Source organism: Alosa sapidissima, chromosome 4, assembly GCF_018492685.1.
Source record: "Alosa sapidissima isolate fAloSap1 chromosome 4, fAloSap1.pri, whole genome shotgun sequence".
In the NCBI taxonomy this organism is placed as follows: Eukaryota; Metazoa; Chordata; class Actinopteri; order Clupeiformes; family Clupeidae; genus Alosa; species Alosa sapidissima.
Window position 1 is genome coordinate 27,801,492 of NC_055960.1, and position 8,573 is coordinate 27,810,064.

The 8,573-nt window shown below is 43.6% G+C and overlaps 1 long non-coding RNA gene across 1 annotated transcript in view; it reads left to right on the forward strand.

Annotated features, from left to right (window-relative positions):
* Positions 1 to 1,308: 1,308 nt before the first annotated feature.
* LOC121707314 overlaps positions 1,309 to 8,573 on the forward strand; it is a 17,835-nt gene continuing 10,570 nt past the window's right edge. Inside the window, exon 1 of the long non-coding RNA XR_006031295.1 lies at positions 1,309 to 1,433. This is a non-coding gene — a long non-coding RNA (uncharacterized LOC121707314). The remainder of the gene's footprint in view (positions 1,434 to 8,573) is intronic.

Below are 8,573 nucleotides of genomic sequence, written 5' to 3' on the forward strand. Positions count from 1 at the left end.
TAGTTGCCAAGTTCCCCTTTAAAGTGCAAGATATATCCCACAGTATGCCAAGATATCTGCTCTTGAACTCTCTCCATAGCTAACCACTCAGGAGGGGAAATATGCAGGCTATTGGTGTCAGTAGTATATCTGTAGCCTGGGAAAAACATTCTAGCCCAGACCTCTCCAGAATAAGTCCCGCCTCCGTAACTTCCGTATCCATCCAACTTCCGGTCGTCAAATGTCTATGGGAAATAACATGGCGTTTCGAAAGATCGTAGCCTACCTGTCAAACTCTGTAGGTGACAAAGAAAAAGCTGGTGGGCCGATTGGCCTACACACTTCTGCCATCTAGTTTCCACTGGATTTTTTGATTGTCGGTGCCGTTTAAGTAGTAAACGATTATTAATGCTAATCGGGAGCTAGTTCCGATGTACGCGGGCGGAGGAGGGCATTAGATCTTGCTCACAACCAACCAGTCACAACCTAACGTGATGGTCATTTTCACGTGTGATTCATGCGTGGTTTCAGTGGTCTATAAATGTAAATCGTTTGCAAGGTTCAGCCTCTTTTCAACATGACTTAACTTTGGTTTGACTGTGCGAGTTTGTTGGCTGTTATTGAGATATTTGAAAAAGAAAGAAATTGCCGACGAAGACAAAGACATGACGAGATGAGATTTTTTTTCACGAATAACAGATAATGATAAGCAGACTAGGAATCAGAGGCTGAATCATATTGAGTCGATAATTTTATTTTGCATGACCTTGATCAGAACAGTAACGTTTTCAGAATGTATTAACCCTTTAGGCGCCAGGTTTAAAAAAAAAACATCATTCGATTTTTACATCAAAATTTCAAAAGGCCATGGCTTGAAAGTGGTCAGAGATAAAGTCCTACTGTAAATGTGAAAATCATTGAGTATGAACAAAAGTTTATGAAGGGGGTAAATTTACACATCTAATTTGCATATTATGACGTCACTGAATGACAACCACCTCGAATTATGCACATTTCAGTAAATACTGGATGTTGAACATATATTTGAGCAGTTTTGCTTACTTTTTTGTCATTTCACCCACATAACACCTGAACAGGAAAGCAGTCACATGTAAACCAACAATAGTAAACTATTACTATTACCACAAACCTTATTCTACTATACAATAAAGTAGCCTGGTCAAATCAGTTCCTATCGCGGGTGACTTTGTAGTTCTTCAGAGCCCTATTTTTACTACCCCTGCTGTCTTTACTACGCCCATTACGGACACCATCATCACCTTTACCACTGGCACCTTCAGCTAAGTTGGGCAGAGGGTCGACATAAGCGTGGTATGCTTAGTGAACACTGTCGGAAAGACGCAAATGACGCACCTCCATTCACAGACGCAGCGTGACTAGACGATCGCTCATATTCTCCAAAAGGCAGATATTCTCCTTCAGAATCAGACTAGGTAAATAACAGACCCAAGACTTCATCACATGTTAACTTTTTCTTCAACATTTGGTGTATTTCTGCTTCAATTTGTGCAAAACTATGGCCTGCATTGCTTCCGTGTTATGGAGGAAATGCACGTCTTCTTATGTGTTTCTCGTGTGTAATCGCGTGTAATACCACGTCCATTACGGACACTATCATCACTATTACCACTGGCACCTACAGCTATGTTGGGCAGAGGGTCGAAATAAGCATTGTATGCTTAGTGAACACTGTCGGAAAGACTCAAATGACGCACCTCCACTCACAGACGCTCCGTGACTATCACTGCCAATAGACGATCGATCATATCCTCCAAAATGCAGATTTTATCCTTTAGAATAAGAATAGATGAATAAAAGACCCGAGACTTCATCACACGTGAATTTTTTTTTTCAACATTTGGTGTATTTCTGCTTCAATTTGTGCAAAACTATGGCCCGCATCGCTTCCGCGTTATGGAGGAAATGCATGTCTTCTTCGTGTGTTTCTCGCGTGTTTTTCACATGCTTCCTGAAAACTTTGAAAAAAAGGTTGAGCTTGAATCGAAGCTCTGGGTGTCTGCCAACTAGTGGTCAAGAGTACAAATGAGATTTTACACTGTACTCGCGTCTATCGTCTGTTTTAATCAGTGACGTTGTTTGTCGCAATTTTGTGACTTTGGCGGGTAAAGGGTTAACAACCTATCAAACATAATGATTTCACGCAGGGTTAGTGCCACCTCCGTAGACAGGCTCTGGTGTCACAAACTTCATTTCGGTGAAGACAAACTATGAAACATTGACGTTGCTATGCAACCTTGACTGGGGGAGTCGCAGCGTCTGAAGCGTGCGTTAGCTTAGTGCTTCTTACTGATATATTTCTACTTTAACGGCACCGACAATCAAAAAACCTAGTGGAAACTAGATGGCAGTGTGTAGGCCAATCGGCCCACCATTTTTTTCTACTTCGCCACCTACAGTACAGATGATATTTCGAAACGCCATGTTATTTCCCATAGACATTCGACGCCCGGAAGTTGGATGGATATGGAAGTTATGGAGGCGGGACTTATTCTGGAGATGTCTTTCCAATTTTCCTAGATCGAGGCACCAATCAGAACCCTTGAGGCGGGCTTTACACAATGACGATAGCGCACCCTGTTGAAGAAGCCGGGGTTTTTAAAAAAAGAAGCTGCTATCACGTTGGTTTAAGACACGGAGTTAGAAGTTTCTTAACTGCTTCCTTATGTTGGAATATGCAACACTGTACAAACATGTAAGGGGTACCTATGTGATATCTGCAACAGTGGTAGGCTACTGAAAACGGTTTGATTTTCTGTTCATTTATAGGCCTAGCTGGACACGTAGCCGACAGAAAACACATAAGCTACTTTTGAATTGGTGTGCTATGCGAGCATAACTCGAATGCTACACTGCAGTGTTAGCCTTGAAACAATTGCCAGCATAATTGCTTTGAACGTTTCAGTCTCTCGTCCCCCATTCCTGCTTTATATGTCCCGGTCAGCCAGAAAGGACGAAGGAAACAAAATGCTCGTTTGAATGTGAACGGTTTTGTTCAGAGCTGAAAATGCAATTGTGTTTGACAGAGGGCAGATGTAAATTCTAGTGACAAAATATGATTAAATATATTATTAATTAGCTTTCAGTGTGGCACGACGTCTTTGTAAATTAGCCTACGTTTAATTAAAAAGTGGTTAATTCTTCCTGCTTCTCCCTACAACCAGACAAGTGTTGCAAATTATGTGTTTCCGTCACTCTCTGTCTCTTTCGTTGCTCTGATTGGTTTTTGGCCTCTGCTATTGCGTCCAAGGCATTTTGATTGACGTCCGTTTGGGAACGCCCTTTGGAAATGGACTATGAACAAACCTTCCCCAGACCCACTCTCGGTTACGACTGAGAAGGATCTGGTTTCAACCGGGCTAGTAGATATGAGGAAGAGCATTAGCTTTTCTGTGTGCATTGAATAATCATTTTAGATCAATAAGCACACCTTGCAGAGTGGTTAAGGAGGATTGGAGATTCATAATGGCTAGTTGGCAAGGATCTGAAGGACAATAGATGACAGTGTTGTCTGCAAAAGGTGGACGTGACAGCTAACCTCAGAAGGTGATGTCATTTCTTATACATATACATATACATATTGCAGTCTCCCTAATAAACAGTTCTGACACCATGTGCGTGACTTCACCAATTGGTTAATGTTTGTATAAAATGTGTGTGATCATCTGCATCAAACACTTTTGAGATTACAAACACTTTTGTCATAATATGACATTTTGGATACATCATGTACACACTGTTACTCAAAACCTAACGCTCTTCTGTCTTTCATAGGCTTTATGTATTTCCATACAAGAGTGAAAGTTACGGTACAGAGAGAAGTTGAAATACACAGTATTACAGTTTTTTACAACTGTTTACACACGTTTTCAAAACTCTGGGCCAGACGTACATACATTTGCGAATGTAGCGTTATCAGCGCCATGGACACACCGCAGATTGCGAACGCTGTCAGACCCAAGTTTCCGTCGTATTTATCAATCGTTCAATCCTTAGTGTAAACTGCGCCTTTCTCTGCCCTTCTCCGCCCATAAACGCAATTTACGAACGTCCAACTGAATGGCAGCGCCTACAAGCGCAGTTGAATGAAGTTAACTGATGACAACATTAAAAAGAATCAAACGTTCTAAATAGCTATTCTGTTGTCTTTGAAAGGTTCTCTTATTGACGCATTGAACTGCAATGTGGATTAACACCTGCTTTTACAAGGCGGAAGTATTTAGGTGCAGAATAGACGTGCGCTTTCAGGAGCACTCTTTGTACATACCGCGGAATACATAACTAGGCGCTCTTTACTCTTCCCCTCCCATCTTTTTACGCTAAACTCCCACTTTCCCCTGGATCCTCCCATGAATGCATATGCATGACATGACAATCGCAATCTGCCACTTTCAGCTCCCGCGACAGGCAGTTTGCGCTTTTACATCATTGCGGCCTGTTTGTACATACCTCGCAATGATTTTACACGCACATTGCGAAACAAATACGCCTGAAATGGGCGCAAAAGCGTTAGTACATCTGGCCCTCTGTGTCTATTTTTCAAAACTCCACACACAAAACCAACAATTGCTCACACAAAATGCAAAATGCCTCAAATTTCCAGCAAAATGACACACAACATTCAAAATGTTGTAAACACATCTTTACAGTTTTTCTCGATCGTTTTGATACCTGTGTCAACTCTGAAATCACACTCTCAAAACAGTTAACACCCGTGTCTGAACAAAAGCACTCTGGACAAAATGACATGACCTTTTGCTTGCAAAAGGCTGTTACTCTCATAAAACATGCAGCAAAAGCAAATATTGCCTTCAAACATGTTGCCAATTAAAAAACACTCTTTAATCAATCATTACACACAAGACAACAAAATGCAAAATCTAGTTCTCAAAATGAGCATTTTTGCTATGTTTTTTCCATTACTTTCTTATTTTTCTGGTAGGCCTATCAGAAAAAAACTGTGAAAAGACAAATTGTACTGAATAAAAAAATAATTTATTCATTCCTCCCAAGATGTAACTGCCATTGACATGTAAGACATACAGTAAATACCTAGCAAGATACAGTAAATTTCATTGAACTACAACTTGTCATTTTCCATCGAAATAGACCTACAGTAAACACCTTTTGTGTGTGTGTGTGTGTGTGTGTGTCTGTATGTGTGTGTGTGTCACAAAAAGACACAAAAATATAGCAAGAAAGACAAGTTGTACTGTACATAAAGTCATTCCTTTCAAAGTATCTGCATTGGTTCTGAAATCCTCTAAATCCATCTATTTATAGGCCTATACTAAGGCAATGACTGGATGGTGTTCCGTAAAGTAATGAGTGTTTACACATGTGAGGAGAGAGAGTGAAACACTGGTGAATAAGTGTGGCATTTTGATGGGTTGTGTTTGAAAAATGAATTCAAGTTACTTCCTGTTCGATTTTTGTGTGTTAAGTAGAAAATTGTGTGTGGTGTTTTGCAAAATGTGTTTTAGTCCATTGAAATCAAACACTGAGAATTAGTGCAGATTTGGTGTGTGGTTATGATGTTTGGAAGACAGAAAATTGTGTGACAAGCAAAGATTTAGTGTGTAAGCATTTGAGAAAAAACTGTAACTAACCTAACCTGACCCTAGCCAGATGAATTTTGTTCCGCTTAGCTCCGCCTAGCTTCACTCACATCCATCTGGGACCTCTTCCATTGAGAGTGATTTCTGCAACCGACTTTATGGTTCAGCCAATCAGGACGCAGGGCAGGGAGTTTCATAGATGTGACATAGCGTAGAAGCGACTGTGAGACTGTTATTGGCGTCACGGGTTGGCTTCGATGTGAGTGGTTGAAGTAGCACGTCAATAGATGACGGACAAGTGGCTTATTCAATCATATGCAAGCATTTTTTGATTAGGCCCAGCCTTCTGAAGCAACACTTCAATGGATCGGTTCCAGATGGATGAGTGGAGCTAGGCGGAGCGAAATTCATCTGGCTAGGGTCAGGTTATATCTAACCCAGACCCAACATCAATCACTACCAGAGTGGCTGCTGTAATGGTGGTATGACCAGCCCTGAGGATTGGTATGGCTTGATAACTGAGTATATTGGGAGAAATTCTTTTTTACATCACTATTTACCACAGATTCTAGAATTTTAGCCAGGCAGACCAGACTGAACAGAAGTTATTTATAATGCTTCTATTCTACATGCTGTCTGAGTCTATTTATGGTATATATTGCAGTATATAATATCTTATACTCAATTTATTACATGCTGACAATAGTGATGGCAAGATTCTATACTGTTTTAGTGTGTGTGTGTGTGTGTGTGTGTGTGTGTGTGTGTGTGTGTGTGTGTTTATGAGTGTGTGTGTGTGTGTGTGTGTGTGTGTGTGTGTGTGTGTGTGTGTGTGTGTGTGTGTGTGTGTTATGAGTGTGTCTATGTGTGTGTGTGTGTGTATGTGTGTGTGTGTGTGTGTGTGTGTGGTGAAGGGATGGGGGGTGGCCTGGGAGGTTTGGGTGGTTAATCTGGGGTTGGGGCACAAATGTATTTCATTGATTTCAGTTGCTTCCATGGGCCTCCATCAAGTCCATTTAATTAGCAGCTAAAGCAGCTGCTCTCTCAAGGCATCCCAGATGTGGGGTGGAATAATATCCTACACCGGATGATGGAGAGGCACTGAGACGAACCACTCAAACACAACCTGCCAAAAGAGCAGCATGCACTGCATACAGAACACAGCATAGCATAGCTACACTGCAAAAATTGTGTGTCTGAGTGTGTGTGTCTGTGCTTGTTTATTTGCTTTTGTGCATGCGTGCGTATGTGTGTGTGTGAGAGAGAGAGAGAGGGGGATAGATAGTATGTGTGTGTGTGTGTTTGTGTGTGTGTGTGTGTGTGTTTGTGTGTGTTTGTGTGTGTTTGTGTGTGTGCGTGCGTGTCTGTGTGTGTGTGTGTGTATATGTGTGTGTGTGTGTGTGTCTGTGTGTGTGTGTGTGTGTGTGTGTGTGTGTGTGTACAGAGTGCGGAGCAGGGGGTGCAGTCAGGCAGACATGCAGCTGTCCCTCAGCAGCAGTGCAGCTCCTGCAGCACGTGAGTCCTGTGCATCTCATCCGCCTCTAGTGTGTGTCCTGTAGGGAGGCTGCGCCGGGGCCGACACACACACACACACACACACACACACACACAGAACAGAGGGGAGGAGGCTGTTCTGCTGCTGCTGCCTGCGTTTTCTGCTACTTCCTACTCAGCCCCTATGCTTCTTTAATAATTTACACACACACACACACACACACACACACACACACACACACACACACACACACACACACGCGCGCGCACACAGCACATTAACGACATGCTACTGCTCCAGCACCCGCTGCACCTGCTGATGATGATGCTGCTGATGGTGCTGGTGGAGGTTTAGATGGAGGAGAGAGACTGGATTAGAGAAGAGAGGAGGAACAGAGCACAGGGAAAGAGAGGAGAGGAGAGAGGACAGGAGGAAAGAGAGAGGGAGAGGTGAGGAGTGATGACAGGAGGAAAGAGAGGAGAGGAGAGAGGACAGGAGGAAAGAGAGGAGAGGAGAGAGGACAGGAGGAAAGAGAAAGGGGGGAGGAGAGCATATTTGGGAGAGAGAGAGGGGAGGAGAGGAGAGGACAGGAGGAAAGAGAGGAGAGGAGAGAGGACAGGAGGAAAGAGAAAGGGGGGAGGAGAGCAGATTTGGGAGAGAGAGAGCGGAGGAGAGGAGAGAGCAGATTGGAGAGGAGGAAGGGAAGGAGGAGGAGGAAAAGAGAGTGAGGGTATGAGAATGAGAGAGAGGAAGTAAGAGAGGAGGGAGGAAAGATTAGAAGAGAGAGGGAAGAGAGGGTGTAGGGGAAGGGTGCTGCTCTAGCAGTCAGGACAAGCAGCGTCAGAGAGAAAAAAAACACTCCACTCTCACCACTACTGCAGTTACCACATTACACACCACACACACACACTGCCCTGTCTCTGAACACTCACGGCCAAGCACACACACACACACACATGCAGGCATGCACGCACGCACTCACACACACACACACACACACACACACACACACACACTGCCCTGCCTCTGAACACTCACGGCCAAGCACACACACACACATGCAGGCACGCACGCACGCACTCACACACATGCACAGACGCACACACACACACACACACACACACACACATGTGTGCTTCTTTGCACTTTTACTCCTGCGTAGCCACTGCACTTTCCTGAGAGTGAAACAGAGAGGCAGAGGAGAGGAGTGTGTGTGTGTGTGTGAATGATGGAGCGAAGATATAAAATGGTCAGTGAGGGGAGGGTGTGTGTGAGTGTATGAGTGTGTGCATGTGTGCGTGTGTATGTGTGTGTGTGTGTGTGTGTGTGTGCATGAGAGAGTGTGTGTGAGTGTGTGTGTGTGTACACATGAGTGTGTGTGTGTGTGTGTGTGTGTGTGTGTGTGTGTGTGTACACATGAGTGTGTGTGTGTGTGTGTGTGTGTGAGAGAGAGAGAGAGAGTGAGAGTCAGCTGCGGACAGGCTCCCCTGCATTGTTCTGTT